The sequence below is a fragment of the Pan paniscus genome, chromosome 21, assembly GCF_029289425.2.
Source record: "Pan paniscus chromosome 21, NHGRI_mPanPan1-v2.0_pri, whole genome shotgun sequence".
Taxonomy (NCBI): domain Eukaryota; kingdom Metazoa; phylum Chordata; class Mammalia; order Primates; family Hominidae; genus Pan; species Pan paniscus.
Genome location: NC_073270.2, coordinates 69,637,452 through 69,658,011, shown reverse-complemented (window position 1 = coordinate 69,658,011; position 20,560 = coordinate 69,637,452). Strand labels below are relative to the sequence as shown.

At 62.0% G+C, this 20,560-nt stretch overlaps 1 protein-coding gene and 1 pseudogene across 3 annotated transcripts in view; both read left to right on the top strand.

Annotated features, from left to right (window-relative positions):
* Window positions 1-520: 520 nt before the first annotated feature.
* On the top strand, window positions 521-6,561 carry LOC100986053 (uncharacterized; annotated as a pseudogene).
* An 11,160-nt stretch (window positions 6,562-17,721) lies between these two features.
* The window catches only part of ZBTB46 (zinc finger and BTB domain containing 46), an 88,676-nt gene continuing 85,837 nt past the window's right edge, over window positions 17,722-20,560 (top strand). Inside the window, exon 1 of one of the 3 annotated variants that reach the window (XM_034952101.3) lies at window positions 17,722-17,871. The gene's annotated coding sequence lies outside the window, so the exon portion shown is untranslated. Of the gene's footprint in view, window positions 17,872-18,593; window positions 18,763-19,071; window positions 19,303-20,560 lie in introns of those variants that run through there. The other 2 variants (XM_034952099.4, XM_034952102.3) reach the window with 2 other exon arrangements.

Here is a 20,560-nt window from a genome sequence, read left to right as displayed (position 1 = left end):
CATTCGTTTGAAAGGCTGCTTTTAGACGACATTTAGCATCCTTTGCTGCTCAGGTGATTGGGACAGACTCTGGCAGAAGCGCTCACAGATGACCAGCCAGCTGGCGTGTTGGGCATGAAGCTGCAGCCAGGAGATCATGTGGGAGCAGGGGTGGAACCCTCCAGGCCTCCCAGACCGGCAGGGTCTCCTGGGTCCTGGCTGAACCGGTGAGGTGAGCGCAGGAGGTCTTTCTCCTTCTAGTGCCTTCAGGCCCCTCCAGGGTCCCTCATCTTCCAGGGCAGTGAGCAGAGGTCGGGTTCTACTGCTGCTCAGCCCCCAGGAGGTGGGGTCCCCATGGCTGTCACCCCATCGACTGTCCCTGGGCTTCCTGTCCTGGGCCTGGGAGGGCCAGGGCCAGCCTGAGGCCTCTCCCGCAGGTGGCGACCCCAAGATTTGCAGAGCTGAGGACAAACCCAGGCCTGCCGGCGCCTCCCACACACGTGGGGCCCCTGGGGGCGGGGGCGGCCATTCCACTCCGGCCATGACAGGCCTCATCCGCCAACACCTCCAGCCCCCACTGGAGGTGACCTGGACTGTCTGTGGACACTGCTGGCCGAGGGTGGAACTGGTGAGCCCCAGGCCCCAGTGACCCTTTCCCCTGTGGCCTTGCCTGGGGCTGGGAACCTCCGGACTGGGCGTCCTGTGTCCCGCCGAGAGGATGTCCTGTCCCCTCCCCTGCCCTCCACATTCCTCTAGGAGCTGCCCTGGGCCTCCTGGGGTGGAGGTGGGGTGTGAGGTGGAAGCTAGCCCCTGCCCCTCACCCTGGCACCTGAGCCCCAATTCTCCCAGCCCCCAGCTCCCTCCTCTCGCTGGATCGGGAGGCAGTGGCCCCAGCCAGCACCTGGGGTTTTTTTCCAGGACTGACTCCAATTCCCTCAGCGGGGGTCAGGGGGCAGTTGCTCCACGGAACAAAGGCTGGGGGAGGAGAGGGGAAGTGGGGAGCAGGGAAAGGAAGGGGCTGGGCTGAGCACATTCTGAGGTCAGCTCTCCGCTGTCTCCCCTGCAGCCGTCCTCTCCTGGGGCTTCCTGCCCTGAGAGTGTGGGGGCGAGCATGGGGGAAAGGGGAGGCCACAAGCCCGCCCTTCACAAGCCCGCCCTTTGGTGGGAAGGGTGTGGAGACCCCTGGAGACCCCTGGAGCTTGTCCGTCCACTTCAGGGGGATTCAGGGACATTGGGCTGGTGCTGGGGGAAGGGGCAGAGCAGGCAGCATGGGCAGCTCCACCCCCAAGCTTCCCCCACCTCGGCCTCCGGGTGTGACCGGAGGGTCCGACCCTCCCCACAAGCCCCACAGCTGGTGGTCTCTGGGCATCTGTGCCTGTGTGTGTCCATGAAGGGGTGGGGCTCGCCTTCAGGGTGTTTGAGTCTCCAGGCATCTGGTGAGGTCTGCCCACAGCCTCCACACACATCTGCCCTTGTGTCCTGAGGGTCCTTGAGTCTCACACACTCCTCAGCTGTCCCTAGGCAGAGTGTGTGTGTGTGTGTGTCTCTATGTATGTCAGTGTGTGTCTGTGTGTGTCAGTGTCTGTGTGTCTCTGTGTGTCAGTGTGTGTCTGTGTGTGTCAGTGTCTGTGTGTGTTAGTGTCTGTGTGTGTCAGTGTCTGTGTGTGTGTCAGTGTGTGTGTCTGTGTGTCTCTGCATGTGTGTGTGTCAGTGTCTGTGTTAGTGTCTGTGTGTGTCAGTGTCTGTGTGTCTCTCTGCGTGTGTGTCTCTGTGTTAGTGTCTATGTGTGTGTCTGTGTGTGTCAGTGTCTGTGTGTGTCTCTGTGTGTGTGTCAGTGTCTGTGTGTGTCTCTGCGTGTGTGTGTGTGCGTCAGTGTTTGTGTGTGTGTGTCTCTGTGTGTGTGACAGAGTGAGCCTGGGTGTACCCCCAGGTGTGTTTTTGAGTTTGTGTCTCAGGCTTGTGTCTGAATCTTGGAGTATCTGTGTGGCCTCTGAGTGTGACTATATTTGCAGAGTGGAATGAATGATGTTTCTCCTCTAAGGTCAAGAATGACCAGCACCCCCAACCCCCCCAGCTAGAAAGCCTGAACCCTGGGAGGGGTGGGGGCGGGATGGCAGCTGCAGCTCCTCCCTCCTCCCCACTCCCTGCAGGGCTGGGTCCACCTTTGGCTCCGGCTGCTAAGCCAAGTTAAAAATAGCCCGGGGCCTCTGGAAGTGAAGGGGTGGGATGGAGTGAGGAGAGCAGGAGGCATCCTGGCTGTCCAGCCAAGGGCGGGTTCCCCAGGTCCCGAGCCAGTGCTCCCCAGCCCGCCGGCCCGGCTCCAGCAGGGTGAGCCCCCACATCCGCAGCCCCACCTGCGCGGCTGTGGGACACCCCCACCCCACATGGCTCCTCCAGGCTCTTCCAAGAAAGGCAGAGCGGGCCCCGGGGCGTCAGCCTGGCTGCCCTGCTCTGAGCCCAGCCCCACCTGCACCTCCCTCAGGGGCTGCTCTCTCCTGCCGCCTCCTCTGCGTTCCCTCCACGAAGGGTTGGGGCCATGACCCGGCAGTCTCTCCCTGGCTTTCAGCCCAGTCCGCCCTGCGACTTCCCTGGAGGGAGCAAGGTCATCTTAGGGGCCCAGATGGGACAGGGCAGGAGGAAGGCAGGGGCCTCAGGGAATCAATGCTCCTCCCTCTGGAGGGGTCAGGGGAGGGTTTCTGCTTGTGTGTTTAACTCTTTTTTTTTTTTTTTTTGAGACACGTCTCACTCTGTCGCCCAGGCTGGAGTGCAGTGGCACAATCTCAGCTCACTGCAACCTCCACCTTCTGGGTTCAAGCAATTCTCCTGCCTCAGCCTCCCAAGTAGCTGGGACTACAGATGTGCGCCACCACGCCCGGCTAATTTTTGTATTTTTAGTAGAGACAGAGTTTCACCATGTTGGTCAGGCTGGTCTTGAACTCCTGACCTTGTGATCCGCCCACCTCTGCCTCCCAAAGTGCTGGGATTACAGGTGTGAGCCACCGCGCCAGGCCTGTGTGTGAAACTTTTTTTTTTTTTTTTGAGACGGAGTCTCGCTCTGTTGCCCAGGCTGGAGTGCAGTGGCGCGATCTCGTCTCACTGCAAGCTCTGCCTCCTGGGTTTATGCCATTCTCCTGCCTCAGCCTCCCCAGTAGCTGGGACTACAAGCGCCCGCCACCATGCCCGGCTAATTTTTTTATATTTTGGTAGAGACGGGGTTTCACCGTGTTAGCCAGAATGGTTTTGGTCTCCTGACCCTGGTGATCCACCCACCTCGGCCTCGCAAAGTGCTGGGATTACAGGCGTGAGCCACCGCGCCTGGCTTGTGTGTGAAACTTTTTATTGAAGTTTCACATACAGGCAGAAAAGCATCACAGAAGTATCACATACATGCAGAAAAGCATACTCATCCTAAGTATGTGGCTTCCTGAATTCCCATAGACTGAATGCCTCTTGTCACCAGCACCTGGATCAAGAAAACAGGACATTGCCAAACCCAGGTGGCCCCTAAGGCACTGCTGGCCAATGCCCCAGAGGCCATCATTCATGGACTCCGTCCACCTGCACTGGTCCTGCCTGTTCCCAAACCTAATCCGTGCTGGGCACCAGCTCTGCCTGTGCTTCTGGCCTCTGCTTCCCGTTGTCTGACGCAGGGGCCATGGTGGAAGCCAGGTGGTGCCTGGCGTTGAAGGTGGCTCCTCCTGGCTACAGTCACTGTCCCCTGGATGACAGGCCACACCCAGCACTGATGGGCATTTGGGTTTTCCAGGTTGGGGCTATTATGAAAAGGGTCGTTTGGAACATTCTTGCTTGTTTTTGGTGAACCCGAGTATAGATTCCCACTGGACATATCCCTCGGAGTGGAACTGCCCGTGAACTGGCTGCAAATTCCTCTGAGCCTCCGCTGGGGGAGCCAGGCACACTATCCCGGAGGATGCTGGCATCTGCTGTGATTTCAGGGAGTTCACACCCCACCCTGGGCCTGAGCCCTGGACCCACACGCTACTGGGTCCAGCCTTTGCAGTCTGCTTGTCTCTGGTGGGGCAGGGCCTTGGACTGGGGTCCCCCAGGAGGGATGGGCAGTGCATGTGTGCCCTCCACCAGGCTGGGCACACCCAGAGGAGGCGCCCATCCTGGAGGCCCACACCCACCCTTCCTTCCTCAGGAAAACCTGTGGTCTGATAAGGCCTCCAGTCTCTGGTTTTCAAAACCACCCCGGCACCAGGACCCCCCAAGGGAGGAGGGGCCAGAGCCCGCCCAGCCTGTGGCAGTGGGGGCTACAGAACCCAACTCTTGGTGGTGTCCACCAGCCCCTGAGCAGCAGGGCCTCCCGCAAGGCTCCGAAAGAAGAGGGGAGCTCTGAGCACCCTGGGTCTGGGGGCTATGAGGCAGGGGCGGCCAACTCAGGTGGAATGGCCGCTCCTTCCTGCAGCCCCACCCCTGGGCAGGGCACCCCCTCACCCAGGCCTTGGCCAAGTCCCCAGTCCCCCTCCAGTCCCTCATCCTAGGTTTTCCCTTTGATGCTCCCTGATTCTGTACCATGATGGTCCCTCAGGGGCGGGGGGCCCAGATGAGAAGCCCTCCCAATTTTTGCTCACCACCCATGTATCTGCCCAGCTCCCAGGACCAGGCAAGCCCCTTTCCTCCAACCCAGCCATCTTGCAGGGTCCTTTAGCCCCCAGGGTTCCCAGAAGCAGCCAGCGATAAACCTGAGCCCAAATCCCAACAGAAAGGAAGTACCCACAGGGCATCCAAGACGTGCGAGCGCAGCCCACAGCCAGGGAGCGGCCCTCGGCGCCTGCCCCACCGTCCACCTTGCAGTTGCCGACCCACTTAGGGTAACAACGCCCACGAGAAAGGCAGTGTTTCTGCAGCTTTGCTCCATGAGGTGGGTTCCCTGGTGCAGCCTGGTGCTCAGAGCAGCGGGAGACTCGCCCCGCCCCACAGCGGGTGGTAACTCCAGTTCTAGCCAGGACAGATCCAGAGCCCTCAGGACTCAGGGGCACACACAAGCCACACAGGTGGGGCTGCAGATGTGGGGCTCACCATGCTGGAGCCAGGCTGGTTGGCACTGGCATGGGACCCGGGGAATCAGCCCTCGGCTGGGCAGCCAGGATGCCTCCTGCTCTCTTTCCTCCATCCCACCCCTTCCACTTCCAGAGGCCCCAGGATATTTTTAAGGGGAAGGGGAAGGATAGAGAGAAAGTGTAGGCAGGGCTGGGGTCTGGGCCTGTGGGATCCTCAGGCAGGAGGGGAGGGCTATATCATGATGGCCTGGAGCTGGGGCTGGAGGTGAGTCTTCCCGGATGCTGGGAATCACCAGGCGGGCAGGAGGGCTGTTCCAGGCTGAGGGAAGGGCAGGTGCAAAGCCCAGAGTGGGGAAGACGCTGGGCAGCAGTGTGGGTGGTGCAGCCGGACTGGTGGGAGAGACGGAGGCTGCGGCCGAGCGGGCCACGAACAGCGGCTCAGCCGGCCACCTCTCTCAACAGAAGCAGGTTGTGCAGGCCTGGCATTCATGTTTCATGAGGCGTGCACAGGTACAGATCAGAGGTGGAGCCAAGGCCATCCGAGCAGGTGGATGGGCAGCAAGGAGAGAGAGGTGGTGTTCTGCTTTTTTTTGTTTTTTGGAGACAGGGTCTTGCTCTGTCACCCAGGCTGGAGTGCAATGGCGCAATCTCACCTCACTGCAACCTCAACCACCTGGGCTCAAGTGATCCTCCCACCTCAGCCTCCCAAGAAGCTGGGACCACAGGCATGTGCCACCACACCCAGCTAATTTTTATATTTTTTGTAAAGACCGGGACTTACCATCTTGCCCAGGCTTGTCTAGAACTCCTGTGCTCAACCTCCCAAAGTGCTGGGATTACGGGCGTTCGTTCTATTTTCAATTCGGGTGTTTTCTTCTCCCATCGGACTGTGCTAATCTGAAAGGGACCCCAGAGTCCGAGCTGTGTGGGATATCTAGGGAGGGAATATCACCTGCTTGGGGGTGGAGGCTTTAGCCAGAACTGTGCAGGAGAAGAATGGGCTAGTCTTACCTGACTGGAGCTGCAGGTCACTTTGTTCCATTTTGATGGGGACCCAGAAGCCCAGAGCACAGATTCTGCCGTCCCAAACCCCAGCCAAGGTAGGGAGAGAGCCCTGGGTCAAGCTATAATCTGGACTGGGTGCTACGTCTCCATCCTCCGGAAGCAGCTTGTGGAAGCCCCACTTGGGGCCTAGGTGTCCTAAGGATGGGGCTCTGCCCTGGCCCCTGCACAAGGGACCTCTGAAACCCCAAACAGGGAAGAGGAAGCAGTGCTCTGAGGTTCCCTCACCGCTGCATGGCCTCCCCGACCCCAGCCCCTGTGCGCCCCGGTCCCCTCACCGCTGCACGGCCTCCCCGACCCCAGCCCCTGTGCGCCCCGGTCCCCTCACCGCTGCACGGCCTCCCCGACCCCAGCCCCTGTGCGCTCCGGTCCCCTCACCGCTGCACGGCCTCCCTGACCCCAGCCCCTGTGCACCCCGGGGGTCACGGCTCTGCTCCCTCTGGCTTCCTCCGGGGGCTTCCCCAGCCTCTTCCCCCCAGGACGCACCTGCAGCTCTGGCCTCTCTCCTCCAGCCTGGGTACCATGTCCACACCCCTCTGCTTCCTGTACCATGAACCATCTGCCACCACCCACACTGGCTGTGAAGAGATGTTGGCCCTCCTTTGACTTCTCTTCCATCTCCTACTTCCGCACAATCCCAGGGCATATCGGCCCTACATCCTAAAAATTTATCTGACTAATCATTATTAGATCAAGTCTGTCTCTCGTTCTAAAGTCCTAATAGCGGCCGGGCGCGGTGGCTCACACCTGTAATCCCAGTACTTTGGGAGGCTGAGGCAGGCAGGTCACCTGAGGTCAGAGGTTCAAGACCAGCTTGGCCAACATGTTGAAACCCTGTCTCTACCAAAAATACAAAAATAAGCCAGGGATGGTGATGTGTGCCTGTAATCCCAGCTACTCAGGAGGCTGAGGCATGAGAATCACTTGAACCCAGGAGGTGGAGGTTACAGTGAGCTGAGGTCACGCCACTGTACTCCAGCGTGGGCAACAGAGTGAGACTTTGTCTCAAAAAATAGGCCGGGCACGGTGGCTCACACTTGTAATCCCAGCACTTTGGGAGGCCAAGGAGGGTGGATCACGGGGTCAGGAGATCGAGACCATCCTGGCTAACATGGTGAAACCCTGTCTCTACCAAAAATACAAAAAATTAGCCGGGCGTTGTGGCGGGCGCCTGTAGTCCCAGCTACTCGGGAGGCTGAGGCAGGAGAATGGTGTGAACCCGAGAGGTGGAGCTTGCAGTGAGTCGAGATCGTGCCACTGCACTCCAGCCTGGACGACAGAGCGAGACTCCATCTCAAAAAAATAAATAAAATAAAATAAAATAAAATAAAATAAAATAAAATAAATAAGGGGCTGGGTGCAGTGGCTCACACCTGTAATCCCAGCACTTTGGGAGGCCAAGGCAGGCAAATCATGAGGTCAAGAGATTGAGACCATCCTGGCCAACATGGTGAAACCCTGTCTCTACTAAAAATACAAAAATTATCTGGGTGTGGTGGTGCACGTCTATAGTCCCAGCTACTCGGGAGGCTGAGGCAGGAGAATTGCTTGAACCCGGGAGGTGGAGGTTGCAATGAGCCGAGATCGCGCCACTGCACTCCAGCCTGGCAACAGAGCGAGACTCCATCTCAAAAAATAAAATAAGTAAATAAATAAATACCCTGGATGTGGTGGCTCACGCCTGTAATCCCAGCACTTTGGGAGGCCAAGGCGGGCAGGTCACCTGAGTTCAGGAGTTTAAGACCAGCCTGGCCAACATGGTGAAACCTCATCTCTACTAAAAATACAAAAAAATTTAGCTGGGTGTGGTGAGGGGCGCCTGTAATTCCAGCTACTTGGGAGGTTGAGGCAGGAGAATCGCTTGAAGCTGGGAGGCGGAGGTTGTGGTGAGCCGAGATCGTGCCATTGGCCTGGGCAATAAGAGCGAAACTCCATCTCAAAAATAAATAAATAAATAAATAAACATAGTCCTAATAGCATCTTCAGCCCAAGGAAAAGCCCAGAAGCCCTGGCTTGACATTAAGTTGTTGGAAACTGGCTCATTCCCATGGTCCCAGCAAGGCCTCTGAGCCTCATCTGTACTCCTCGTGCACGTGCTCAGGGCTTGGCCCAACCCTGTCCAGCTCAGGCTGGGCACTCCCCATCCCCCCGCATCTCCATGGCCACGGCCCCCAAGCTTCCCAGAGCCCCACCTCCCTCCAGAGGGGCACCTTGCCTTCGATCCTGAGACTTGGTTCACGGCTCACCCTTGGTACGGCGGGCCCCTGAAGGGCAGGACCATTTTTTGCCCAATGTCCTGAACTGGACATGGCTGGCAGATGACATCAGAAAGTGCAATGCAGTTGGCATGACACACTCACAGACATGGTTAGCCACCAGCAAGCAAGCACACAGACCCACTACACATGGGTGCACACAGGCAGACACAGTCACCATCCACAGACACACACGAGCAAGCATACGCTGGCAGGAGCACAGACACGCGGCTGAGACGCAGGCAGAGGCATGGGACCCGGAATGAGACCCAATCCCAGACACCTGAAGGCGGAAAGACAGGTTTTACTCAGATTGCGGTGTGGGGGGAGACTGCAGTATTTTTTTTTTTTTTTTTTGAGTCGGAGTCTTGCTCTGTCCCCCAGGCTGGAGTGCAGTTGCAATCTCGGCTCATTGCGAGCTCTGCCTCCCAGGTTCACACCATTCTCCTGCCTCAGCCTCCTGAGTAGCTGGGACTGCAGGCACCCACCACCATGCCTGGCTAATTTTTGTATTTTTTAGTGGAGACAGGGTTTCACCACGTTGGCCAGGCTAGTCTCAAACTCCTGACCTCGTGATCCGCCCGCCTCAGCCTTCCAAAGTGCTGGGATTACAAGCGTGAGCCACCGCACCGGGCCAACCCAGGTTTTTAAAGGGAGAACAGAAAAGGAGCAAAAAAGGGGTATGTGGAAGTAACGAAGGGGTAACCCAAGAGGCGCTGGGGAAATGGAAAATCACAGAAGGGCTGAGTGGAAAACAGGGAAAGTGCTTTAGCTGTGGAAAGTTTGCATTGGGATAGAGAGTTTGCACTTTGCATTTTGGCAGCATTTTGTTACCTTGAGCAGAGACCAACACAGAGCTGGAATCACCTTTAGGGATGAGGCTCCTGCAGGCCAATGCCAGGCTGAGCTCTGTCAAAGTCTCTCAGGACAGCGTTCTGGTAGGTCTCCTCCGCAGTGTGAGGGTTCACAGTTCGTAACACGCAGGTGTGAACGCGGGGACCCACCGTCCTTCCACGGGGCGCACCCTGACTCAGCTTGGAGGTTCCGTGGTCCCTGTGGCCTGTGTGTGCTTCCAAGCTGGGCAGAGCCAGGAGCACCCTGAACCCCCGAATTCTAAAACCAAAAATGAGCATCTTGCCTGAGATAGGCCTGGAGAGGCTGCTTAACTCCCAACGCCAGGGTCAAAAGAAGGTGGTTTTCTTTGATTGTTTGGTTTTGCATTTTTTTCCCTTTTAAAAAATAAACTTTATTTTGGAATAATTTTAGATTTCAGAAAATGGGCGACATTGCAGGAGGGGTGCGGTGGGTCACACCTGTCATACCAGCACTGTGGGAGGCCGAGGTGGCTCCCGCCCGTCACCCCAGCACTGTGGGAGGCCGAGGTGGCTCACGCCGGTCACTCCGGCACTGTGGGAGGCCGAGGTGGTGGATCACTTGAGGTCAGGAGTTTGAGACCAACCTGGCCAACATGGTGAAACCCTGTGTCTACTAAAAATAAAAAAATTGGCCGAGCACAGCGGCTCACGCCTGTAATCCCAGCATTTTGGGAGGCCAAGGCGGGTGGATCAAGAGGTCAGGAGTTCAGGACCAGCACGGCCAAGATGGTGAAACCTCGTCTCTACTAAAAATACAAAAATTAGCTGGGTGTGGTGGCGGGCGCCTGTAATCCCAGCTACTCAGGAGGCTGAGGCAGGAGAATCGCTTGAACCCGGGAGGCGGAGGTTGCAGTGAATCGAGATCGTGCCACTGTACTCCAGCCTGGCCAGTAGAATGTGTGACACTGCAAAGCACAGAGTCCTATGCACCTGTCACGAAGCCTCTGTCTTCCCTGACGTCGCCATCCTGTGTTGCTGGGTTGCCTTAGGAAGCCCACGTTGGGGTCCATTTATCTCCCCCGCAGAACGGACTTTATTTGAAGTCTACCAGTCCTGCCATCGATGGCCTTCTTCGGCTCCAGGGCCCTATCGGGTGCCTCAATGTTTAGAGCTGTCCCGTCTCCTCAGGCTCTCCTGTCTGACAGTTTCTCAGATTTCCTTGTTCTTGGTGACCTTTGAGGATCACCGACAAGGTGTTTTTGTAGAAAGTCCCTCAGTTTGTGTCCAGGCACGGTGGCTCATGCCTGTAATCCCAGCACTTTGGGAGGCCGAGGCGGGCAGATCACTTGAGGTCAGGAGTTCAAAAACGGCCTGGCCAACATGGTCTTGTTACTAAAAATCCGTTTCTACTAAAAATACAAAAAATAGCCAGGTGTGGTGGCAGGTGCCTGTAATCCCAGCTACTTGGGAGGCTGAGGCAGGAGAATCACTTGAACCCAGGAGGTGGAGGTTGCAGTGAGCCGAGATCTTGCCGCTGCACTCCAGCCTGGGCGACAGAGCGAGACTCCGTCTCAAAAACAAAAGCAACCACAACAAAAGAAAGCCCCTCAGTTTGGGTTTGTCTGATGTACTTTGTCAGGAGTAGACTGAGGTTTTGGGTTTGGGAAGGATTTCACAGAGATGGGGTGCTCTTCGAGTCACCTCTTATCAGAGCTGTGGGGCATCCGTGCGATCGCCTGGCGACGCTCACCTGGTCACCTGGCCAAGGTGGTGCCTGCCAGTCGCCTCCTCGGCCAAGTTCCTCTTTGCCTGTCTTGACTCCGCTCTTTGGAAAGGAGTCCCTAGACCCAGTCCTCACTCATGGTGTGTGCATAGGGGTAATCTCTGCTCTCGGAACCTACAGGTATTACTGGGAATTCTTTTGTAGGGGAGGTTGGTGTCTTTCTTGCATTTAATTGTTCTTATTTTTTATATCAGCACGCGCTCCAGCTTGGGGTCATAAGCCAGCACTGCATGATTCTGCTGTTCTCCTCCCTGGCCCTCCTGCCCCCTGTCGTCCCACCATGGCCAGGAGCTCAGCTTGCCTTTTCCTGCTCTGCCCCAGCACCAGCCATGTCCCCAAGGGGCCCATTCCCAGTTCCTTTTTATCTCAGAAGAGCTCGTTTATGAATTTGCTGACCTGTCACTGACTCCCCACTCCTGCAATACAAGGGGTTTTTTCTGGCTCTCCAGACCTAGCACGTCCTGGCACGCGGTAGGTGCCATGATCCGTGAATGCTACCCTGCAAGTGAGTGAGTGAGTGAATGAGGCTGAGGCAACAGGCTGGCCTTGTGCAGGGCTGGGGCCTCTCCATATCCACCAAGGGAACCCCAGCAGCCCCCCTCTGGTGGAAGGGGAGGGGCCACAGCCACCTCCCTTCTCTCTCCTCCCCAGGCCCCAGCACCGGAGGTGGGACCAGGTGACCCTGGAGAGTCCTTCCCCTCCCTGTTCCCCAAGTAGGGAGATTCCTGGTACACCATAGGTGCAAACCTTCCTCCAGGGCCAGCCCGACTGACAGGCTGACGTGGCCCCCCGTGCCTGCTCCACTACGTCCCATCCTGGAAGGCGGACTGCCCAGTGACAGCTCCTGGAGGGGACACCAGGGAGAGCCAGGTGTCCATTTCACCTGCAGTGGCTATCTGCAGAGCCATCACCCGCCTCTGCAATGCGAGCCCTCAGAGGCCAGGGGCCCCTGGGGAGCAGCTGTGTCCCTTCAGCCGGGACTGAGGCCCCGGCCCCCATCACCTCCTGGTGCTGACCGGCTGGTCCAGAGCCTGGGATGGAATTACAGCCCCAGGTCTGACCCGCAAGGGCAGCCGTGCCTCCCCTAGGCCTGGTGAGCCAACTTGCAGGCACCCGCTGTGTTTGAGGGATATGGTCTAGCGGGCTGGGGGATATGGAGGGGGGGTCCCATGTTGGAGGTGGGGATCAGGGGCCACTGGGATGAATGCAGAAAGAAAGCTCCAAGGAGGGAAGGGGCAGCAAGGCCAGGGCTGGGACTGAGAAGCCACACGTTGGAACTTAAAGGGACTCAGGCCGGCCCCGGGTGCCAGGTGGTGAAGCAGGAGGGAGTCCAGGATGGCCTGGGACAGCTGAGGCCTGGGAGCTGGTTCCACCCTGAGCTGTGCAAGGCTGGTAGGGAGGGGCCAGTTCCCCCCAACATGGCTGGGAGGACCCTCCCGGGGTCTGTGGTTAGGCCAAGCTGTTCACAGACCCTCTGAGGGAAGGTCCAGCTCCGCCCTGCAGCTCCCAGGGCCTGCTCGAGCTGGGCTCTGGTTGCCTTCCCACCCCTGCGCTGGGCCTGACGTGGCCTCTGGCACTGAGGATGGGCTGCCCTGCCTTCTCCCCTGCCCCTGCCCTGCCCGCGCTCTCCCTGCCCCTGCCCTGCCCGCGCTCTCCCTGCCCCTGCCCTGCCCGCGCTCTCCCTGCCCCTGCTCTGCCGTGCTCTCCCTGCCCCTGCCCTCTCCCCTGCCCTGCCCACGCTCTCCCTGCCCCTGCCCTGCCCACGCTCTCCCTGCCCCTGCTCTGCCCACGCTCTCCCTGCTCCCTCCCCTGCCCTCGCTCTCCCTGCCCCTGCCCTCTCCCCTGCCCTGCCTGAGCTCTCCCCTGCCCCTGCCCTGCCTGTGCTCTCCCTTCCCCTGCCCTGCCTGCGCTCTCCCTGCCCCTGCCTTCTCCCCTGCCCCTGCCCTGCCCGCACTCTCCCTGCCCCTGCCCTCTCCCCTGCCCCTACCCTGCCCACGCTCTCCCTGCCCCTGCCCTCTCCCCTGCCCTGCCCGTGCTCTCCCTGCCCCTGCCCTCTCCCCTGCCCTGCCCGCGCTCTCCCCTGCCCCTGCCCTCTCCCCTGCCCTGCCCACGCTCTCCCCTGCCCCTGCCCTCTCCCCTGCCCTGCCCGCGCTCTCCCCTGCCCCTGCCCTGCCCGCGCTCTCCCTGCCCCTGCCCTCTCCCCTGCCCTGCCCGCGCTCTCCCCTGCCCCTGCCCTCTCCCCTGCCCTGCCCACGCTCTCCCCTGCCCCTGCCCTCTCCCCTGCCCTGCCCGCGCTCTCCCTGCCCCTGCCCTCTCCCCTGCCCTGCCCGCGCTCTCCCCTGCCCCTGCCCTCTCCCCTGCCCTGCCCACGCTCTCCCCTGCCCCTGCCCTCTCCCCTGCCCTGCCCGCGCTCTCCCTGCCCCTGCCCTGCCCGCGCTCTCCCTGCCCCTGCTCTGCCGTGCTCTCCCTGCCCCTGCCCTCTCCCCTGCCCTGCCCGCGCTCTCCCTGCCCCTGCCCTGCCCACGCTCTCCCTGCCCCTGCTCTGCCCACGCTCTCCCTGCTCCCTCCCCTGCCCTCGCTCTCCCTGCCCCTGCCCTCTCCCCTGCCCTGCCTGAGCTCTCCCCTGCCCCTGCCCTGCCTGTGCTCTCCCTTCCCCTGCCCTGCCTGCGCTCTCCCTGCCCCTGCCTTCTCCCCTGCCCCTGCCCTGCCCGCACTCTCCCTGCCCCTGCCCTCTCCCCTGCCCCTACCCTGCCCACGCTCTCCCTGCCCCTGCCCTCTCCCCTGCCCTGCCCACGCTCTCCCCTGCCCCTGCCCTGCCCGCGCTCTCCCTGCCCCTGCCCTCTCCCCTGCCCTGCCCGCGCTCTCCCCTGCCCCGCCCGCGCTCTCCCCTGCCCCTGCCCTCTCCCCTGCCCTGCCCGCGCTCTCCCCTGCCCCTGCCCTGCCCGCGCTCTCCCTGCCCCTGCCCTCTCCCCTGCCCTGCCCGCGCTCTCCCCTGCCCCTGCCCTGCCCGTGCTCTCCCTGCCCCTGCCCTCTCCCCTGCCCTGCCCGCGCTCTCCCTGCCCCTTGCCTTCTGTCTGCTGGGGCCTCAGGTCTCAGACCTTCAGTGCAGTGCCTCCCCCGCCCCATCCCATCCCATTAGGAACACGGCAGGTGTGGCCTGGCCTCTGTCCCGAGGGAAGGTCTGGAATGCAGATCCCTGGTGTGGTGGCCTGGAGTGGTGGTGGGAGCCAGGGCTGAGGAAGGGAGGGGGCTGGCAGTTGGCAGCAGCATTTTGGAAGGACGATTGGGGGTGAGCAGGCGCTTGGAATGGAGACCGGTCGACAGTTGGCTGTGGCAGCTGGAGCGGCAGTTGGGGCTTGGCAGGGGCGCAGGCCCAGAGGACAGTTGGGGTGGGGCAGCCGTGGGGTTGGCAGGTAGCCCCTGGCCCCAGAGCAGCTCTGGAGGGTGGTCCTGGGGAGGCCTGGGTGGGAGGGCAGGGCCAGCTGGCACTGGACCTGGCCAAGCCAAGCCCGAGAGGCGGCCCACCTCTATCCAGCCTCGACAAGGCCACCTCCCCCAGCCCGCGGGTGGGGCTCTGCTGCAGCCCACGGCCGGCCTCCAGTCCACCCGCAGGACCCAGGATGACGTGCGGTGGGCGGCTCCCTGGACAGCCCCAGCATCCTCGGGCCGGTGGCGGGCCTCTCTCCCCGCCCTGCCCTCTGCCTCTCCCTCTGTCTGGGCTCCCAGCAGAGGCCTGGAGAGGGCAGGGACAGGTTCTGGGCAGTTCCCTGGGAGGGGGCAGGACTCCCAGGGCTGTTGCCATGGGGACGACTGAGCAACACCACTGGCTGGTGAATAAACAGGCAGGTTCCCTGACCAGTGACTGAGACAAAGACAACCATAGAAATCCCAGCTGGGGGTGGACAAGGAAATGCCTCCTTGAGAGAAGAGGGGGTGGCAGTAAAGGCCCTGGCGAGGTTGGGGAGCTGCTTGGGGGGGGGTGGGGACACAGACAGGAAGGGGTATCTTGTTCCTCGGGAATTTTCTTTCCCAAAGCTCCTCCCAGGCCATCCTTCCTGAGGATGAGAGGCAGATCCCTACTCTCTTGGTGGTGTCAGAGCACCTGGAATGGGGCTGGGTCCCCTCCCAGATCCCCATCCCCTAGAATTCACACAGTGAGGGTGGAGGGCAGGTGGCCGGCTGGCAGGGTAAGTGGTGCAGGGAGTCTGTGAACACAGGTCTGCGGAGAGGCCATAAGCGCGAGGCTGTGCCAGGACCCTCGGGGGGGCCCTGCCAGCCAGATGGCTCTCCATTTGTGTCTCTGGTTGAGTTTTCGCAGGGGTTTGTTGGGGGCACGTCCCTCAGCAGGTACATCCGTGGGGCTGCCCAGCCTCTGCACCTTGCCCTGAGCACCCCGTCCTCCAGAACTCCTGGCCTGCTGCCACTCATCCCTCATAGGCCTCAGGGTCCCTTGGACAGGCTCCCAACGTGCTCACCCAGATGGCTGGGGGTGACTTTCAGGAATGACCACGTAATGCAGCGTGGACAAGTGTGCCCTACAGAGACCTGACCTTTGGTTCGCCTGTCTTGTTCACCCACTTGGCGAGGTCAGGGACCATGTCCAGTTCATCATGTCACCCTCAGGGGCCCCACCCTCTGGACCCTCCCAGACACCCATGTGCTGGCCTCCCAGCCCTGATCCCAACGCTGCTGAGGCCACACTTCACATCCTCTGTTCCCAGAGCTGCCTCCCAGCCGGCTGTCAGGCGGCAGATCCCTCCTCGCATCTGTGGCCCCCAGGCCTGGTGTGCGTCACCTGCACAAGTGTCCCGGGGCCCTAGGAAGAGGGGGCACTGCGGCCCAGCCTGGCATCCCCCCGTCTCATGTCTAATCCCAGCAGCAGCTCAGTAGATGCTGGGCTCCAACAAACCTGAGGTTCCTGGGCCACGGGGCCAGCATGCCCGTCGGAGCAGACACTCCACGTGGCTGTAGGAGTCCAACTACTCCACCCTCCTCGTCCTCCCAGTTCGGCTGAGAGGCTGCAGCTGCTGCTGCTGGTTTTTGTTTGTTTTTCTTTTAAATAGTAATGGGGTTTATCAGCTCTTGGAATAACGGTCTGCAGGACTTAATCAGGGCGCTGTCTCTGAGACCGGTCTTGGTTCTTCCTTTTTGACATACTGTCCTCGTCTCCAGGCTGCTTGACCTTCTGTTGGTTCTTGGAGCAGAAAAGTCAGGAGTCTCTGTCCCGTCACTGGCAGTGTTGCCGAGGGGGAAGCGGGGAGGAGTGGGGCTCCCAGGTGAGAGGGAGCCCAGAGCCTCACCGCCCCGTTCATTCTAGAACTCAGCACGTTTCTTTTTTTTTTCTTTTTTGAGACAGAGTCTTGCTCTGTCGCCCAGGCTGGAGTGCAGCGGTATGAACTTGGCTCACTGCAAGCTCCACCTCCCGGGTTGACGCCATTCTCCTGCCTCAGCCTCCCGAGTAGCTGGGACTACAGGCACCTGCCACCACGCCTGGCTAATTTTTTGTATTTTTAGTAGAGACGGGGTTTCACCGTGTTAGCCAGGATGGTCTCGATCTCCTGACCTCGTGATCCGCCTGCCTCGGCCTCCCAAAGTGCTGGGATTACAGGCGTGAGACACTGCACCCGGCCCTCAGCAAGTTTCTACCAAGACAGGCAGCCCTAACCTGGCAGGTGGGGTTGGCCTGGGTCGTGGTGAGATCAAGGTTTGGTTCTTACGGGCAGGCCTCCTAAGCGATGACTGAGTGCCACTGTGTGTTCCGCCAGGCAGCTGCTGCTGCTCTCCATCCCTGCATGGACAACGGACATGGCAAACCATCAACACTGCTCTCCTTGGAGGCTGTCTAGGGAGGTCCAGACATCTTGGGAGAGACTGGACTTCTCTTTTGTGCAAGAGAGCGTGGGCAGGCTCTGCGGGAGGCCCTTGGGGCAGGCATCAGGGCTCTGGTCCTCCTTGCTTTGGCTCGGTGGGCCCGAGCTCTCCTGTCTCCCCAGGCCTCCTTTCCTCCGTGGGGTACAGCTGGGCTCTGGGTGGGCAGGTGGGGGCTCCTGCAGGCAGTGCTGTTTTCTCCAAGGGGGATGCACGTGACCCGCCAGACCCTCCTGGAAGCCGCCTCTTCTCAGGGTGGTTGTGCTCAGCCCCCACTTCCCGAAGGTCGGTGAGGCTGGGGCTACAGTTTCAGACCAGAGCAGGCAGTGCCACCGAGAGGGTGCCGCGCGAGGTAGGCCGGGGACGGGGCTTCTGGACCGCAGTGCCATCCCGGCGACCTTGGCGAGGGGATGGGAACGGGGTGTCCGCACAGCCATTTCCAGGCGCTCGCGACGGCAGTAAGGGAGTGTCCCAGGCGTTGGTCCCGGCAGCCACACCTCGCTCGCCTTTGCTCACTCATGGAGAGCCCTCAGCCGCCTCCCACTGCCGCTCCTGAATGCGCCTCACACATCCAGATTTGAAAGCACCCATAGGGCCGCCGCCTCCCACCTCCGGAGGAATCCGCCGCGCTGGGCCCGCAGGGAGGCAGGCTGGACGGCCCGGGCGCCTCCCCATTGGTTGGCCGGGCCGGGCTCGACTCCCTCGCGCGGCTGCCGGCCACAGGCTCACCTCCCTTCCCGCCGCGCCCGGGGAGAGGAAGCGAGGTGGCCTTTACCCCCGCGCAGGCCGGCCAGGAATGCGGGGCCGCGCTTCCCACTCCACCCGCCCGACGGCTGAGGACGGCGGAGGCGAGAAGCGACGCGCAGAGTCCGGGCGCCGAGTGGTGGAGACGCGTCCCAGGCCGTTCGGATCGGGGCTGCATACGGGCTGGGGCGAGGCCCGGGCCGCTGGTTCCCGCCCCCTCCCGGAGCCATTCGTCCCCCGCAGACAACACGACGGGAGGGACCCACACGCGGCCGCCGGTGCCCCTAGTCAGCCAAAAGCGAGCCCCACTGGCGGGCACCCCCACGAGGCCCGCGCCCGAGGTGCGCCGATCTCCGGGTGCGCCGAGGCCCCCGAGGGTGGGCGCGCGCGGTGCCCAGGCCCTTCCGGACCCCGCACCCCGGGCGGCCTTCCTTGGGGGCGCCTTTTCCGCACCGCGAGCGGCCCGCGTTGATGCCCGGCCGGGCTGGGGGAGTCGCCAAGTTTGCGAGACGCGCGCAGCGCAACGGCGCGTCAGGCGCGGGGACGGCCGGTGACCTGGGCACCCGCGCGCCCCCGAGGAACCTGCGCGTGGGCAGCGCCCGGTGCGCGGCCCGGGAAGGGAGCGGGTGCCCTCGCCGGGGTCGCCGCTCCCGTGGGGTGGTTTCCAGGCTGCTCCGCGCTCGCGGGGCAAGGGCGCGGCGGGGGCCAGGGGGACCCCCGCGCCGCGCCGCCCCAGCCCCCCGCCAGCCCAGGGGAGGGGGCTTCCCACAATGCCCAGCGAGCTCCAGCCCGCACTTCCGCTGTCCGGCCGCCCGCGGGGGGGAGAACGGACCCCCGGCGCGGCCCCCTGCGACCCCGCGGCGCGGCGCCGGGGGCCGAGCGAGGGGCGGGGCCGGCGGCCGGGCCGGCGTGGGCGGGGCCCGGGGCGGTGGCCGCGGCCGGGGCGCGGCGCGGGCCAATCAGCGGCGGCCGGGCGCGCGCCGGGGGGCGGGGTCAGGGTCCGCGGGCGGGGCGCGCGCGCGCGCGGGCGGCGGGGGCCGCGGGGTTGGAGCGGGCGCGGGGGCGCGCGCCGGCCTCACGGACCGACGGACGGACGGACGGACCGAGCAGCCCCGGCGAGCGCGCAGCTCGGACCCGCCCGGACGCAGCGCCCTCCCGGCGGCGGCGGCGATCACCGGCGCCGGCCCGGCGGCCGCGGCGCCCGCCCTCGCCCGCGCCCCATGGGGTCACAGGTAAGCGGCGCCGGCTCATTGTCCGCGCGGCCGGGCGGGCGCATCGCGGCGGGGGCCGGGCCCAGAGCCGGGAGCCGGGAGCCGGGGCCGCTGCGAGCCCGGGCGCGCCCCCGCCGCCGGCCGCCCCGCCACGCCCCGCCCCGCGGGGGCGCCCTCCCGGGGGCCATCGGCGCTCCCAGCTGCGGCGCGGGCTCCGGGGGCGGCGGCGGAGACCCCGGCCCGGCCCCCGCGGGTGCCCCCCAGGCCGGCGGCGCGGGGCGGGGCGCGCGGGGGCGGCGCGGGTTCCCCGCGGGGCTGAGCGCGGAGGCGGCTGGGCTGCCCCGGCCCCTCGGCCCCCGGCACCTCCCGCCGCCGCCGCGCTCCCTCCCCGGCACCTCTGAGAGGGGAATTTTCCAGCTGGTAATTTCTGCTGCGTCAACGCCTGGCCCCGAGGCAGCCCGGGGGCGTCTTGGCGCCCCCCGCCCGCGCCCCCCGCCGGCACAGCCCAGCCGCACCCGGAGCCGCCCGCGCCGAGTTTGCCAAGAGTCGGAACTGCGGGAGGTGGGCGCGGGCGGGTCCCGGCGCCCTGAGGCCGGGGGGTCATTGTCTCCCCGGACGCCGGGCGCCGGCCTGGTCTCCATCTTAATCGCCGGCCGAACCGGGGCGCAGGGGCCTCGGGGCGGGGCGGCTCGGGGCGCGGAGGGCTCGGGGCGCGCGGGGCGGACGGGGCGCGCGGAGGAAGCGGGGTCCGCTGCGAGCCGCGTCTTTGTTTCTCTGTAAATAGACATGTCAGTTTCGCGGGGGAGCGCGAGCCGGTGTCTGACAACTCAATCCCTAAGGCAAACGGGGAATTCTCTGCGCCAGAGGGAGGGCTCCTGCTAGTTGGGGTTCCCCTGGCCCCGCTGACAGATTCACTGTTTGTAGGTTTAACGAAGCACACACAATAGGGCTGGACCGAGGAGCCAGGGTACAGACCAGATGGGGCGAAGAACGGATATTTTCTGACAGCGAAGAAATATAAACAAAAGAAAGTTTGACTGAGATTCGCAGCGAATTTCCTCTCGCTTTCCATGCTGCAATCTCAACGATGCATTTGGAGTGGATTACGGTGGCAAGATTGTGATCAGCATTGTTTAAAGAAATGCTAATTAGAAACGTGTTTAGCGCACGGCCTGGGCGCAGACACCTGTGCGCCGAGAACTCGCGGGCATTTTAATTGTATCGATTGTAGAATCTTTCATATTGGCTCTATTATCAGAGCTAACTTCCCGTTTGGGTAACAGACTGGATACATCTCTGCTGCTGGCACTCACGCTGCCTCTGCAAGGCACTATTTCACTCTACAAGAGTGGAAAACAGTTTGTTCATCAAAAGGAAATGTATAGAAGGGGTTTTTCACATGAATAATGAAGCAAGCGACAGTATTTATCAGAGTAGAACCTTTCTGCTCGGTGTGTTTTACGTGTTTCCAACTGGCACCTTTGGGCACCTCAGCCTGGTTACCACTGCAGAAAGGACTGAGGAGTGAGGGGAGTACTTGGGCACAAGTTACTGCAAATTTAGGTGGGAACTTACTGTGTCCCCTAAAAAGCTAGACATCTTCTCCGTAACTGAAGGAAGAGGGCTGGGGAGTTACTGTCAGATTTCTCCTTGGGGCGTGGAATGCACTCACTTTGAGGTGTTTAGAAATCCAAAATTCCGCCTTGCCTTCAGGCCAGCCTGGGGACAAGCATTTAATTAAGCCTCTCACTGACAGCATTATCCTGAACGTGAGAGTTTTCTTTTGCTTAGATGAGGTGATTTCTGTTCGGGTTTAGCT